Genomic DNA, 17748 nt, shown 5'->3' on the forward strand with positions numbered 1-17748 from the left:
GCCCGAGTGGCTTGTGAGATTCTGACTGAGTAAGGTCGATGGCCTATGTTGTGAGGAAACAATGATTATGATTATGAGGCCGAGGGCTTGAGATTTGTATTCCACGAGGTGACTTGTTGATATGAGGCCGAGGGCCTAGTGCTTGATATTGCGCTTGGGCTGAAAGGGGCCCCTCCAGGAGTCTGCACACCCCCAGTGAGCATGGGTACCATTATGATGTGAGAGATAGCCCAAGGGCTGGTGTTGTTCTATGATCTTGCACGAAGGGCAATCCTTTATGTGTTTATCTTTCTTATTCCTGTCATTTATCTGCTTAATTGTTAAAGACGCATTTCATGAAGTTTAAACTGAACTAAATGACTTTACATATCTTCACTGATTTACTGTTTCTACAGGTTTTACTACTTCATTATAGCCTGTAATGTGCCTTACATGTTTTCATATCTCTTAGTTGTTTATTTATGATTATTACTCATTGAGTTGGAGTACTCACTTTACTCCCTGCACCCCGTATGCATCAGGCGTTGCTGATCCTGCTAGCGCGAGTTGAGAGCTCCCGGCAGACTTCGGAGTCTACGAGGTAGCTGCTTGGCGTCCGCAGTCCCGTGTTTCTCCCCCTTTTATCTCATTTCTATCTCTTTATCAGTTATTCTGTAATGGTTTAGTAGGCATCCCAGACTTGTAGCGTACTGATAGATGCTCATGACTAGTGACACCCCTGTATCGGGCTGTATTGGGTTGTATTTTGCATATTGTTTTGTACTGTCACTGCTTACTTTTGGATTTATATCATGTTTAAGACTAAATTATTATTGTTTAATTGCTTAAAACTGAATTGGAAATGTGTCGGTTGGCCTTGTTTTCACGAGAGGATCCATCATGACCGGGTTTGGGGTCGTAACAATTAGGGAATTTGTAGCGACTTTGGTCAACACTTAAAGCATGATTTCTTGTAGTGTAGGATATAGCATGATGACCAAAATTAGCCGCCTGACAAAGATATTGATTTTGGCATTGATTTACTGCCGGTCACTCAGCCTATTCTATTCCTCTGTATCGTATGGCCCCTCCTGAGTTGAAGGAGTTGAAGGAGCAGTTAAAGGAATTGCTTGATAAGGGTTTTATTTGGCCGAGTGTATCACCTTGGGGTACTCTTTCTTGTTTGTGAAGAAAAAGGACGGTTCTATGCGTATGTGCATTGAGTATCGCCAGTTGAACAAAGTTATAGTGAAGAACCGGTATCCTTTGCTCGTATTGATGATCTGTTTGACCAATTACTGGGTACGTGAGTGTTTTCTAAGATTGACTTGCGTTCAGGGTACTATAAGTTAAAGATTCGGGAGCCAGACATCCTGAAGACTGCTTTCAGGACTCGGTATGGTCATTACGAGTTCCTTGTTATGTCATTTGAGCTCACCAATGCCCCATCATCCTTCATGCATTTGATGCACAGTGTGTTCCGGCCATATCTTGACTCGTTCGTCATTGTCTTTATTGTTGATATTCTAGTGTACTCCCGGAGTCGGGAAGATCATGAGCAGCACCTGAGGACAGTACTCCAGACCTTGAGAGAAAAGAAATTATATGCAAAGTTTCAGTGCGGGGGCAAGATATCAATGCGGACCGCACTGGTGATTTGAAAAAAGTTGGGGTTCTCTAAAGTTTACTACCGCAGCCGCATTGCATTTTGTGCGGTCCGCGGTAGTCCACTATGGCCGCATTGCATTTTGTGCGGACCGCAGTGATTGAATTGTCTGAGCCCTATGTTTTGAGAAATGCGGACCGCAGTGCCATTTTGTGCGGTCTGCAGTGAGTAGGTGAGATGGGGCCTAGGAACTTTTTCTATAAATAGGACCTCAGGCCCTCTTTTTGAACTTTTTGATCTTTTCAATCTCAGAGACACTAAAACACTGTTCATCTCTCTAAGTTGCTCGTAATTAACTGCTAAGACTCATCTATCTTCATTACTTCTCACTTCTGGTAACTCTAACTTCTTCTTAATTGCTTAATTTTGTTATTTTCTTTTAATTTTTTTGTTTTTCTTTGTTTTTCTTCCTAGCTTTCCAGTATTTCATTCAATTGTAGCTTAGGTTAGTTAATATTTGTTTAAAGTTAGTTTAGATAGTTAAATGACAGAACCAACACTTAGAGACTCTTCAATAGGTGAAAAAGTGGACTAAAATTGAACAAATCATGAACCCTAGGTTGGTGCTGCTACTTAGTACTCAGTGCAAACCGCGGTGGAATTTGTGCAGTCTGCGGTACCCCTGTGCGGTCCGCAATGGTATTTTGTGCGGACCGTAATGGTGAAAGACTTGAAAGCTGACATTTGAGGATCGCGGCCGCATTGCATTTTGTGCGGTCCGCGGTGCCTCAATGCGGACTGCATTGCTATTTTGTGCGGTCCGCGGTGCATAGTTTCAAAGAGTGGGTAGTCCGAACCCCACCTCTGTGCGGACCACAATGGATTTTGTGCGATCCGCAATGGCCTCTTTGTGGTCGCACTATATTTTGTGCGGTTCACACATTGCAAGTTTAAAAACTGTCTGCAATATTTTTTCTGCAACTGTGAATTACATTGTTTTTCTGGATACTAATAAAGCATGACTGAATTTGTTTGCAGACAATGGTAAAATTAAGAGGCAGGGGTGCTAAATAACCAGGAAGAGGAGAGTCCTCCCGGGGTGGGAAACAAAAGATGATAAGGTTGACCCCACAAGCCCGTCAAAACATAAAAAATACAAGGAAGCTTATAAAAGCTGCAGACAAGGCCATTGACCAGTCAGGGAGTGAGTATGAGCCCTCACGGAAGGCATCTTCATACTTCGTGCCAGAGTTTATTCCTGACTGGGCTGGAGAGAAATAGATTGAGAGATACACCTCCACCTTCCCCCACTGCCCAAGCGTCAGTACATGTATCTTCTGGGTCGTTTGAGGGCTCAGTTGTAGCCAGTGGTGATGAGTACTCCACCTCTCCTATAGCTTCATTATCTGGAGAGGATGTAGTAGCAGAAGAAGGGAAAGAAGCTGAGCCCCAAGTTGGTGGGGTAGAGCGGACTAGAAACCCCGAGGCATGGGAGGACCGGTTCATCAGTGAGATTGCCTACCACAAATTCAGAGAGTGGTGGCCAGAAAAGAGGTTGATACCGGAGAGAAAAATCATTACCCGGGATCTTCTACATCACAACCCAAATGTGTTGAGGCAATTCAGAGATAGAGCAGGTTGGGACTACTTTATCTGGTAGGTGGATAACGCCAATGAGCACTTGGTGAAAGAATTCTACACTAACGTGACCCACATCAAAAAGGGTACCACGGTCACCAAAGTGCGGAATCTAAAAGTGAAGTTTGATGGCAAGGCCATCAATGACTATTTGGGCTTCACGGAGGAGGATGAGTCTCTATACTTGGAGAAAATGAAGTTGGGTGAAGAAGCCCGTCCGTGGTTGGCGAAGTAATCCCAGGTACCACCCCAGAGTGGTTGACTGCGGGGGAGAAGATATTGAGGAGGACATTGAACTTTGAGGCAAAGGGGTGGGATACATTTGTGTACAGCAGACTAGATCCTAGCACCCATGACAACTCACTCCCAATTCACCGGGCGATCTTAGTAGCATCCATCATGGCAGGGTACCCGATCAATGTTGGGAATGTGATGTCCCGGGTCATTACACGGGTAGTGAATGAGGGTGACAGGTCTTACCCATTCCCCAACTTCCTAACCATGTACCTGAAGGACCAAGATGTGGAGAAGCGCACATTTAACGTGAAAGTGAAGGCAAAGGCACCTTTCTCGTGGTATAGCCTACAGGGTGATGACAACCCTAAAAGCAAGCACTTCAAGGGGAAATCCACTACTTCAACTGGCCAGTCTGAAGAGCCAGTAGTGGTAGTGACTACTCCACAACCTCCCTCCGCTTCAGCAGACCAGGTCCCAGGCCCATCCACTTCAGTAGAGCCAGAGATACCCTCCACCACTGCCTAACTATTATCTACCCAATGTTTGAGCCAAGCCCTCACCAGCATCAACAAATGGATGCAGACAACTACATCTAAGCTATCTGTATTATCTACTATTGTGGCAGCTCAATCAATACCTCCTCCTCCACAGGTCCCACAGTCTATTGAGGACACTCTCAATGATCTTCTGGAAAACCAGAAGAAGATCCTTGAGAACCAGAAATTGCTCACGGACGCTATTGACTCACATAGAAAGGCTCTCAAGGAGCTTGCTAGGGAGGTTAATAAGATGAGGAAGACTCGGGATTCCAAAGAGTCTGTGAAGAAGTTACGAGTCGAGGTGAAGAGATTGAAGGCAGATCACCTGCCTTTGGATTTGCTACTACATGACCCTGTGCCACCAGCCCATCCCCAGCCAAAGTAGTCCGAGAGGCCTCCTAAGAGGAAAAGGGTGATCTCCCAGTTCGATGATGCAAATATCCAGTTAGCAGACCCACCAGAGACTTCCTCCAGTCAGCCATAGGTTGCAACCCAAGAGCCTGTCTAGGCCCAGGTCCCAGCAGCAGAGCCACAAGTCACAGGGAGCCAATCTCAGGTTCCCAAACATACAGAGGACCCAGGGACCACTCAGGATCCCATGCCGACGGATGGCCCATAGGGAGTTTCTGTATCCTCTTTCCTCTATTTTTGGTGCTTATTTTGCTTAGTTGGCATTGAGGACAATGCCAACTTTCATTTGAGGGGGTAGGTCCTACTTGGATTTGGATGACTGTATATATAGATGATTTCTTTCTTTCTTTTTTATCTTTGGTATGTATATAATTTCAGTATTTTATTACATTTTTCGCACTTTTTACCTTGGGTCTGTATATAAAAGTTATGTTCCATTGTATATATTCATATACCCTATTGTATATTCGATTAAATCCCCTCTTGTACATATTTATTTTACTTTCTGCATTTTTTCTTTTCTTAACTTCTTATTTTATACTCGTAACTTCTTGTTTTGAGTTTTTGCAATAAGCCTTTGATTTTTTTAATGCCACGGTTCTTTCCAAAGATGGATTTTGTGTGAACCGGGTGGCTCTTCCCGATGATGGATGGCATGACAACTTTCTTAAGGGTTTGAGTCTGTTTTTCTTTCTTTTGGCTTTTTAGTGGTTAGTGGTAAGGGTGCCTCAAGCAAAACTTCACTTGGGCCTAACATATTTGCCTTTGATCCTATGGTCAAAAACAAATCATTGTGTATAGGATAGTGAAAGTTGTGACGTTGAGACTCTTGTGTTGGCCGATAATCATCAAATGGTTTTTCGGGACCATTGTGTGCTCAAATCTTATCTAAGGTTGTTGTGGGCTCCCGACTTTGTGTCTTTAGCGATCCCATAGCTTGTGTGGTGAAAAATTGCTTTGTAAGTCCAAGTCCCGAGCCATTGGTCTAGAACTTGCCCTGAATGTTTGTCGAGGCGAAATCCTAAGTGTAATTTGACTTGATACATGATTATAGGCTCTCCTTGATCCAAATGATAGCTTGAACACTTCCATAGCCTACCAATGATAAATCTCTAGTCAAACCTTTTGAGCCTTAGACCTTTTTCCTTCATGAACCATGATACAAGTCTTTACCAGTTCTAAAAGATACCCTCTCTTGGCACCCGATCTTTCCTTAGCACATGACAAAAGTATAAGTGAAGGGATTCAATAAAAGCAAAAATGAAAGGTGTGGAAAATTGAGAAAGGAGAAAAGATTTGAAATGAACAAGAAAGAGTGACAGTGTGTCTCTCTAACCCCTTAGAAAGAAGTGAAATGACTTAAAAAAGGCAAGTGAATGTGCGCCAAAATGAAGCAAAAGAAGTGCTAAAGGGAAGATGGAACCTACTTAAACCAAACATTTCCTACCCCGAACCAAAAGCCTTCACTATATCTCCACAAAAGCCCTATATGATCTTGAGTTAAATGAAACTTTCATTAGTGGTGACTTACATAAGGGGCAAGCACATGGTACTTAGAGTCGGACTTGTGACTTTTCCTTGAGAGAGATAAGTGTAGTTCCATTAACCTCGTTTTGAGTGCTACTATCCTAAGGGTGATGTTTGCTTAGGGAGAGCTGAGGATGTGTGAGTTTGGGTTCCACAATGACCAAAGTAATAGAAAGAGTTTCTTTGATGTGTTGAGTCAACTCTTGATGCTCTTGTGTCGCACTAAATCCATGGTGTTTAAAAGAGTGAATGTTGTTAATGGTTCATTTGAATTGAAGGCAATTGTTAGTCTCAATTAATGCTAGCTGAGGTCACTTTAGGACAACTGAATTTTCTTGGATTTTCTCTTAAGGGGTGGGTCTTATTTTGTTTGCTTGAGGACAAGCAAAAGCTTAAGTTTGGGGGAGTTGATAAATAGGGATTATGATGCATTTTACACTCCTTCTTTCTTATCAACAAGGTGACAAGGTGTCAAAATCCAACTCAAAAAGGAGTGAAACTTGCACAAGTACCAAGACAAGATCAAGCTCAGTCAAACAGGGCCAATGCGGCCGCACACCATTCTGTGTGGTCCGTAAAGAAGAAGTTTAGAGAGGATGCTTTTCAGGCCATAGGGCAATGCGGCCACAAAGGGTTTTGTGCGGTCCGCATTGGGTTCATTGCGGCCGCACTCGATTTCGTGCAGTCCGCAGAGCCAAGGTTCAGAGAGGTGGCATTTTGGAAGAACTGGCCAATGTGGTCCGCGGTCCTTTTTGTGCGGACCGCAATAGAAGCCACCGCAGCCGCACTCGACTTTGTGCAGTCTGCAAAGCCCAAGTTCAGAGAGCAGATAAATTAAGCCAAGAGCCTTAGTGCGGCCGCAGTCGATTTTGTGAGGTCCGCACTAGCCCTGCATGGGTATTTTTGTCCAGAATTTTCAGCGTAGTATAAATAATTTATTTTCCCATTTTTAGGTCATCAGATAGTTTTGGACATAGAGCTGCGCTCGTGAACTCATTCCTTTTACTATTTTGAGTAATTTTAGCTTAGTTTCAACATTGAATCTTCAAGTTTTATTTAGCAATTAATTATTATGGGCTTTTCTTCATCTATTGCTTTGTTTTCTTCTCTAATTATGAGTAGCTAGACCCATTAGCTAGGGTTGTGACTCAACCCTAGTGTGGGTAATTGATGAGTCTTGTGTTTTGATGCTTGATTGTCTATGGGTGTTTGATATTTGGGCTAATTTAGGGTTTTAATTGTGAATTAGTGGTTGCAAACACTAGTTTATGCCTAGTAGACTTTGGCCTTCTTGAGAAGAGAGCCTAAGTCCATGAAATTAGTCCAACAAGGAATTGGGGCGTATTCAAAAGATTGATAGCCCCAATTAAAGGGTTAAACCTAGAGATAGTTATACCCGACTTGAACCTTGATTGCTTGCACAAATTTGCATACCCAATCGGTCTTGAGAAAGTCAATTCGGGCAAAATCACTCAAACCTTTGTGAGGTGTAGAGTGAGTAGAATCGTGCAATGGTTATATCATATTCCCCAAATGTGACAATCTAGCCTTAGACTTAAGAATCTATCAATTAGCCACCTAGGAGAAAGTCACTACCCTAGTGCCTTTTATCTATTTGATCAACTCTCAATAGTTTAATCTTAGCTTTACTTAGCCTAATTTAGCATTGTAGTATTATAAAATTAGAATTGATATCAAAACCAAAAATGTTCAGAAGTGCAATTAGGAACAAATACGCAACTCCACTTTAGATAGAAACTCAACTCGAATATCTAGCTCCCTACAGAAATCGATCCCGACCTTCTCGGGTAAAAGCTGCTTTGACTTCTCTTGCTACTCAATAGTAGTACAGGGTTGGCCTCGATCATGTGTTAGCTTCGAATTTATTAGTTAAATCAGTTACTTGAAGTTATATTTACATTATGCAATTAATTTGAATAGATTTGGGCCATTTGGAGTCGGGTACTCGTGGCAAGAACGTGATTTCGAGTTGATTGAAATGGTTTGAGGTAAATGGCTTGCCTAACCTTGTGTGGAGGAATTCCCTTAGGATTTGGTATTGTTGTTGTATGAGTGTCGTGCACGTGAGGTGACGAGTACGTACACGTGCTAATTGTTGAAAATCCCATTTTCATTAAGTTAGTACCTATGTTTTCTTGTAATTGAGCAATACTTGTACTTGAAGACTCTTGCTTAGTTTTAGGAAAAGCATGCTTATGTGATTTAATTGTCTTACCTGCTTTAATTGCCTACGTGTACTCTATGCAGCATGTTAGAATAGAATTTCCTATTTAATTCTCGAATAGAATTGTAAATTCTTCTGAGACTTTTGTGTTTACTTTGGGACTATGGGACGATATCCCGGGAGATCCCCCTGCATGTTTACTTTGGGACTACGGATCTGTATTCCGGTAGATCCCCCGCACAATATGTTTGGGACTACAGGACAGCACCCGGTAGATTCCCTGTATTGGATATTTACTTTGGGACTATGGATTGGTATTCCGGGAGTTTCCCTGCATATTTATGATTCGGACTACGGGATGATATCCCGGGAGATCCTCTGTGCCTTTACGTTTGGGACTACGGGACGATATCCTGGGAGATCCCCTGTTGCTATCTTTGTGTACTGAGCATATTCTGTCTGTGATTTTAGTCTTTATCAACTGTTAGTGTCTTTAATTATACTGTGGCACGCCGTCCACTTATATATATATATATATATATATATATATATATATATATATATATATATATATATATATATATATATATATAACCAGTAGGGCCTTAACCTCCTCGTCACTACTCGACCGAGGTTAGGCTTGGTACTTAATTGGTACCGTTGTGGTGCACTCAAGCCCTTTTTTGCACATGTTTTTCGTGTGCAGATCCAAGTTCTTCGGCTCAGCCATACTATCAGTGAGGTGAGGTGATCTTCAGAGACTTCGAGGTATATCTTCTGCGTCCGCAGACCGAGGAGTCCCTCTCTATTCTCTCTTTTAGCTATAACATTCTGTATTTTCCTTTGATTAGACATTCTGGAGTTAGAACACTATGTAGTATCCACAACTTGTGATTTTATGAGATTCTGGGTTTTGGGAGTTGATTTAGTTTGAGAGTCTGTATTTGTGTATGTCGAGCGGCATCCTAAACATTTTTATTCACAGTTTTTGGCTAGTTTTATCTTTTGTTTCTTTTACCACAAATTGTTAGGCTTACCTAGTCGTAGAGACTAGGTGTTGTCATGATAGTTCATAGAGAGTGAACTTGGGTCGTGACATTTGTAATTCTCTCCCAAGTAACTACCACAATTTACTAGACATATTCTCCCGAATTACGCTAGTTGGCATTAAGTACGGCTCACTCGGATCGCATCAAGGTTTCGTTATCCCTAATCCCTCCTTTAAAATCTCTGTATTGATCCCCCATATACGTTAGGAGTGATGTTGTTCAACAACTACCTAAATATGCACTCTCCTCTGAGTAATACACACTAAATAGGCACAATCGATTGAGAGCTATTCAACTAACCACGATATAAACGTAGTTGAACAAATAGAGAAATCTCTCGGCTCAATTATATAAAAACATAACAAGAATTTATACTACAAAAGGTTCTATCAAAACTCTAGATAATAAATTAGCTATTCATAATAGTATGCAAAACTACAATACTAGAATTCATAACCAATAATGGAAAATAGGAATAAGGAAGTGAAAAACTCGTAGAAGAATTCTCCGCCATGCTCCTAATGTGTTCTTGCCTCCTTCGGTTGAATACCCAGTAAAAATTGTGTTTAATCTCCGTCTAATGTCAGTCTCCTCTCAAAATTGGTGTTTAATGACTATTTATATGTGTAAGGAAAAGGCCTAGACGAAATAACCAAGTCCAAAACCAAATAGGATACAAAATAGGCCTAAAAACCCCCATTCACACGAACACCTCATTGTCTACCTCGCCTCGCGAGCTTCACCATACGTTCCACCTCGCGTTAGGCTCGGCGATGCAAGCTCTAATGTGAGCTTTACCCTTCACGTTGCCGCTTCGTTTCAATTCTATCGCCTACATTTCTAATTCATTTTCATGTTTTATTTCTATTTCCTTTGAAATCATTTCTTTTTGTCTTCATTCATTGTTTAATAATGATATCATAATATTTTCCATTATCAAATAATCACAATCCATTCTTGTAGTGATTAAAATACACATAAAATCTCTATTTTTCTCTCAATTCGTCTTCAGCGTACCTACACATAAAATAAACTCAATAAAGCATAAATATAATATAATATAATATAATATAATATAATTAGCATTAAAGTACCAAAATGTAAGGTAAGTAATGCACTAAAAATATGGAATTATAGCCAAACATCATAGTTCCAAAAAAGAATAATAAATTTTGCATGTGCGGAGATTATAAGTGTCTGAATAAGGGGTGCCCAAAAGACTCGTTCCCATTTCCAAACATTGATAAAATGATTGATACAATGGCCAGGCACGAGTTGATGAGTTTTCTCGATGCCTATTCCGGGTACAAGCAAATTAAATTAAACCTGAATGATGAGGAACAAACTTCGTTCATAACGAACTTTGACACATATTGCTATAATGTGATGCCTTTCGGGCTTAAGAACACCAGATCCACTTATCAGAGGCTTGTGAACAAAATATTTGAAAATCAAATATGGAAAACAATAAAAGTTTACATAGATGATATGATGGTTAAGTCTTTGAACGCAGGTGATCATCTTAATCGAAAGCACAATGTAACATGAAGCTTAACCCCGAAAAGTGTGTATTTGGAGTCAGCTTTGGTAAGTTCTTGGGGTTCTTGGTGTCACAAAAGGGGATCGAAGTCAATCCCGATAAAATTAAAGCCATCGAGGACATTCCTGATCAGCGATCAAATGTGAAAGATGTTCACAGGAAACAGGGAGGCTGACTGCTTTAATCATGTTCATTTCCCGATCTTCAGAAAAATGCCATCACTTCTTCTCACTTCTGAAAAAGAAGAACAACTTTGAATGGACTCCAGAATGCCAGCAGGCTTTGAAAGATTTGAAAAGGTATTTATCGAGCCCTCCATTATTATCTAAATCGGAGGAAGGCAAAAAGTTACTAATTTACTTAGCGGCCTCGCATGTAGTGGTAAGTGCCATTTTAGTCTACGAAGATAAAGGTACGCAATCTCCTATTTATTAGTTTAGTAAAATTTTAACAGGAGCGGAGACTCGCTAACCACACCTCGAAAAATCGGCCTTAGCTCTCGTAGTCGTCGCTCGAAAACTTAGTCCTTATTTTAAATGCCACCTGATAGCTGTGGTGATAACCTTTCCTTGCGGAATATCCTTCACAAACCTAAACTTTTAGGTCGACTGGCCAAATGAGCAGTTGAAATGAGTGAATTTGACATAGAATATAAACTTAGGACTGCGATAAAGTCACAAGTTTTGGCCAGCTTTATGGTTGATCTTAGTCCTGGACTGCTGTCTTTGGCCACCAAAGAAGTAGTGATGGTGTCGGAATTGATATTGGGAGTCTGGACCTTATTCACGAACGGATATTCCAATGTGAAAGGGTCCAGGCTTAGGGTAGTATGAATCTCGCCATCGAGAGAAACCTTAAGGCAGGCTATAAGAATTGTTCCCTTGACTAACACTCAAGCCAAGTATGAGGCTTTGATTGTACGACTTGAGCTGGCCTAGGGACTGGACTCTAAGGTCATAGAAATCAAGCGTGATTCCCAACTGGTAGTAAATTATGTATACGGGATCTTCGACACCAAAGAGGAACGCATGCAAAAATATGTAGTGAAATTCCAGACTCTGCTTGCACGATTCAAGGAATGGTCAATCACCCATATCCCGAGAGAAAAAAATGCAGAAGCAGACACACTGGCCAATCTGGGCTCGTCCATAAAAATGAAGGGATCAAAATCAAGCAGGGTCGTGCAGCTTATGCATTCGGTATTGTATGTGGATGACTATTATGAAGTAAATGTGACCAATTTGGTCTGGGACTAGAGAAATGAGATCATTGATTATCTTGAAAATGGCAAACTACCAGAAGATCTCAAGGCATCCCGGGCGCTACGCACTAAGGCAACCCATTTACTGCCTTAAGGGAGGCCAATTGTATAGAAAGTCTTTCCAAGGCCCATTGGTCTGATTTTTAGGAGCCTCCAAAGCTATTAAATCACTCGGATGTGGACTCATCGGTATTAAAGCTAATTAGGGCAGGTTACTCCTGGCCCTAGATGGAATAAGACACTAAGACATTTGTTTAAAAATGTGAGAAGTGTCAATACCACGCACAATTGGTACATCAACCAACAGAACTATTGCATTCAGTATTGTCACCTTGGCCATTCATGAAATGTTGGATGGACATAGTCGGCCTGCTACCGCCGGCTCCCGATAAGGTAAGATATCTTTTTATTTTAACTGGCTATTTTCTAAGTGAGTTAAAGCAGGTCCTTACCAGAAAATCGGCAAGCGCGAATTGGTTGATTTCTTGTGGGAGAACATAATTTGCAGGTTCAGTATACCAAAGGAGATAGCCTACGCGAATGGGCCATAATTTATAGGGGCAAAGGTCACCAACCTCCTTGAAGACTTGAAAATCAAAAGAATCACATCTTCACTATACCACCCGAGTGCAAATGGCCAAGAGGAATTAACAAATAAGGTGATCATTCAAAATCTAAAAAAGAGATTGGAAGTAGCCAAAGAAAAATGTCCCGAAGAGTTACTGGGAGTGCTATGGGCATACCAGACAATGCGCAAATCAAACACGGGAGAGACACCCTTCTCTCTTGTATACGGAGCAGAAGCCCTAATCCTGGTGGAAGTGGGAGAACCTACCCTGAGATACTTTCGAGCGGACAAAAAATCAAACAACGAAACATTGCTAGTTAGATTAGAGCTACCTGACAAATGTAGGGAGTTGGCGCATATACGGATGTCGGCCCAGAAACAAAGAATGGAAAGATATTATAATCGAAATGCCAATCACCGTTAGTTCAAAGTGATAGATTTGGTTTTAAGGAAAGTGACTCAAAACACCCAAGAGCTCAATGCAGGGAAGTTGGGTACGAGGTGGGAAGGCCCCTACCGGGTTTCAGTTGTCACTAGGAAAGGTTCATATGAACTGGAAAATCAAGATGGAGTAAAATTGCTGAGAAACTGGAATGTGGCACACCTTAAAAGATACTATTGCTGATAAGCACCGCCTATAATGAAAGTATGTGCTGCACTCTTTTTGTCTTCATCCAGTTTTTGTCCTAATTGGGTTTTTTTGGAAAGATTTTTAATGAGGCAGCAACGGGAAACAAACTACAAAGGAAGCATCGTCAGCGGAAATAAGACCTTTAAACGACAAGGCATGGAAACAATGAACCACTACGGGACAGTTAGATAGTCTTTTGCTTGGTAACAAAGTTCTTACAAGGAAAATAAACTTCCTATCGGGCCAAAGGTTACCCAACCATTCATGAGTGCAAGCCACTAGGAGGTGGTTAGATAATCTTTGGCTCTATAGCAAGTTCCTAATGGGAAGTGAAGCTTGCTATCAAACCAAAGATTATCCAACCATTCACTGGTGGGATCTTCAAAGGAACGAGAGTACTAGTGTTCCAATTAGCATTCGAACACTGGGGATATGATATGAGAATACGGCAACATGACTGCCACATAAACTGGGGATACAAAATTCGGTAATAAGGATATATCATCGGGATCGGGGATTTTGCGACCAGCCCCGTAGAAACAAATTGTACAAGTTAGACACAAGTAATGGCAATTTTTTTTCCGCGTTATGTACTTTTGAAAATGGAAGTAATGAAGTAAAGTCCTTTTATTTTTATCATGTTTCTTGTCCAAACGATGAATTAATCATTTGAAAGTTAATCAAGTTCTTCAAATGCTAGTACCGGAATAAACAACAGATATCCTCATCACGAGCACCATAAATATAAAAGGACCTTCTCTTATAAAACCCTCAAAGTAAAGGGTTAGTTCCAGAAGAATTTATGCCCGGAACCTAAATACTATCGGGGAAAAATGCACCCGAAACCTTGAATAACTCGATGCAAAAAGTAAAATTTGTGCAATGCTTAAACGAAAAAGCACTTTTACATAACAGACATGCCAAGCAGCACAAGTATAAAAGTATGAAAAACAAAGGGAAAAGAAAGCAAAAAACTAAACTACTGCATCCCCGAAACTTGGGGGAAGAGAAGCATCTGCGCCCCCAAGAGAAGTACGTGGATCTACTACAGACTTAAGACCTTGGCCTTCATTATCATCCCCTTCAACTTTCTCCTAGTTCCCAAGAATGCAGAACCATAACCAGAAGAGTCGGTTGGATCAGGTTGAATCGAAAGGCCCTTTCGGGCAGTTGACTTCAGCTCAGAGGCCATAGCGACCCTCAGCATCCGTTTGGCACTGAAGCTCTAACTTAAGATGATCAACCTCGGTTGAAAGGCTATTTCGCTCGGATCTTACAGCCTAAAGGCTGACATCAAGGTTTCAAATAGTAGATATATGGACTTTATTGTGCTTCATGACCCTCGTATACTTCTCTTCCGTCTGGGCACACTTCTCCTTAGCAGCAACAGCTTTTTCAGCTTTGGAGTTCAAGGTTGCCTCCAAATTATTCAACCTCTCAGTAGACATCACCTCTAGGCTAAGGGACATCACCTCCTACTCTCTCTGCTACAACCAAGCCTTCAACTCACCAGTTGTGGTAGCTTATGCATCCAATACCGGGAAGCGGGTAGCAATTTGATACCGCTCGGCCAACAGTTGATCCCATTCGGATGTGAGTTTTTATTTATCAAGGATCAACTTCTGAAGGCCCTCAGAAGCAAGAAAGTTAGCATGCAGAGCAATAATTCAAATCATAAATCCTATCATGGCAAGACAAGAAGAAGCAGTAAAATGATCAAATATGATACTGTTGATGCGTTGTGCATGGAATTGCTTACCATACACTCCCCCTAAAGAGAGTTTATTTTCTTTTTATCCTTCTCTGAAGCCAACGACTTCAGATAATTGACAAGTTCCACACGGACATCAGACTGCACTAGGTGGAGACCGAGAGGGAGACGTTCATCCTCTAAGGATCTGCGGAGGGGGCGAATAGTTATGCCCCATATTCCATGATATGGGGACTGGGAAGAGGGGACATCCACCTCTCGGGTGTCTGCGGCCGGTGGGAATGATGTAACAGTTGCTGGTATAAAAAGGCACGGTTGGTGATGAAGGAGATGAAGCTCATAGCGTTGTGGGTTGAGAAGCAGCTGCGGCAAAAGTAGTGCTCGTTATTGGTTTCTCATCAACCGAAGATGGAAGAGGCCTAGTACCTAGCCTCACAGTACCGGGAGCAGTGACTAGGGTTCGAAAGTGAGAATTGGCATCTTCCACTATATCACACTCTCCCCATAGCGCTTGGACATCGTCCTCAGTTGGTGTTATTAGCTATTTAGTTTAAGAATTTTGTTGAGATGATGAAGGTCATCGTCTCCTCTGTAGGGAAGCCTCTTTATCACTGGCTTCCCCATCATCATCGATCACCATACTGATTGCAGCTGACTCGGGCGTAGTGTTTTTCACCCTTTTATTTTTACCCTCGGCCGTGGAGGAACGTCGCCTTTCTTGTTTCTTGTTCTCCGGCCGAGGACTTCGATAAGAAGAATCAACACCGAATGACAGTTTAATGGCCCGCATTTGGGTGAAAGCCTCTTGTAGCAACCTCTCCGCATCTGTGGGATCAGCCAAAACATCCTCCTCGTGGATGGTAACAGAGCCCTGTGGAAGATCTGAATTCAACGGAAGAAAAGCTAGCCAATTTTTTTAAATGCAAGGTAAAAACAAAATTAGCTCAAGAATCATCTTACCATGATTTTTGGCCTTTCACCCGTATTTGAGGGTCAGTTCTTTTTACCGGTGGGTCTCAAGCGTGGTAATATCCAAAATCTTTTGGACCCACTAGTCCAAACATTCAACCCTTAGTGGTGTCCACCGAGTTACTGAAATAGTGAAAAGAGATGGATCGGTAACAACATAAAACAACCTTTAATCAAGGAAAAGATAGATGTTGAACTTACGTGTACGAGTCCATGACTTGGGAAAAGATGGATTTGTGGCCTAGATGATGTCCCTGGTTGAAACTACAATGAACCGCTCCATCCATCTACGGTCGTTGTCATCATCCATGCTAGTGTCACGACCCGGATTTTCTACCCTCGAGAGTCGTGATGGCGCCTACTCGTAGAATCTAGGCAAGCCATGAACTTAGAAATCATTAACACCTTTATTTTAAAACTTCTTACCAATTAGATTAACAAGGAACTAAACAGTTGAATAACAGCGGAATATGAAATTTAGCGGAAATCTTAAATAAATATAAAACCAGAATGTTTCGAAAGTCAATACATGCCTCTACCCAGAACCTGGTGTCACAACATCCATGGACTACTAAGAGTACTAAATACAATCGTTTGAAAGAAATATAACACCGTTTGTCTCGAATACTTGAGATAACAGAATGTAAATAAGAAAGAGGAGACGTCGGGCCTGCGGACACCTGCAAGGTTACTTCGGTGTCTTGGTGAACTGAAGACTAGTTCCCCTACTCCTGCTGATCAAGTGTCGCTCCGGTATCTGCACAGAGTGCAGAATGTAGTATCACCACAACCGACCCCATGCGCTGGTAAGTGTCTGGCGTAACCCCGGCGAGGTAGTGACGAGGCTAGGACCAAACTCCAGATAAACCTGTGCAGTTATATAATATACAGCGGAAATATAAACAGGTAATAACAGTCTAAAGGGGAGTGGGAACATGCTTCGAGGAAACATATCAATTTTATCAGAAACTTAATAAAGTATGAAAGAACACTCGATGTCTACAATCAATACAATGACAATAATATTGCGGCGCGCAACCCGATCCAATATAATATATGTTGCGGCGTGCAATCCGATCCACATATATAGTTGTTGCGGCGTGCAACCCGATCCAATATAATATTTGTTGCGGCATGCAACCCGACCCAATATAATATATGTTGCGGCGTACAACCCATTCCAATATAACTTCTATTGCGGCATGATAAACCCTAAACCCTAAATCCTAAACAATAAACCCTAAACCCTAAACCCGATCCACATATATAACTATTGCGGCGTGCAACCCGATCCACATAAATGACTGTTGCGGCGTGAAACCCGATCCAATATAATATCTAATAATGTTGCGGCGCGCAACCCATTCCAGATATACAGTCATCAATAATCATAATTAATTGTCCCGGCAAGGGATCAACAATAGACTATATATCCCGTCAAGGGAACTCAAAAGTACAAGTATATACGTCCCGACAAGGGAGAAACAACCATAACCAAACTTGTTTCAACATCTAACTATCTCAACTATAACTCAACTAGTTTCAACATCTAACAACCTCAGCTATAACTAAACTTGTTACAACACCTAACTACCCAGCTATAACCAAACTTGTTAAAACACCTAACACGAAGAATCATCAACCTAAGCGTCCGTGGTATCAATTAAGAACACAATGCAAGGGAATCTCAACTCAACAATAGCCCGGAAAGGAGGCAACACAATGATCTCTTCTCTTTCTTACTTTTACTTCACAATTCACTTCACAACTCGAGCCAATGCTCTAGAGTTTCGATTATAACTTATACTTTCACAATTTTTTATATAACCAGAGCCAACGCTCCTCAATGTTCATAGGTCACAACTCTTTCCACAACTTTACACAACAAATAGAAATC

This window comes from Nicotiana tabacum, chromosome 6 (genome assembly GCF_000715075.1).
Source record: "Nicotiana tabacum cultivar K326 chromosome 6, ASM71507v2, whole genome shotgun sequence".
NCBI lineage: Eukaryota > Viridiplantae > Streptophyta > Magnoliopsida > Solanales > Solanaceae > Nicotiana > Nicotiana tabacum.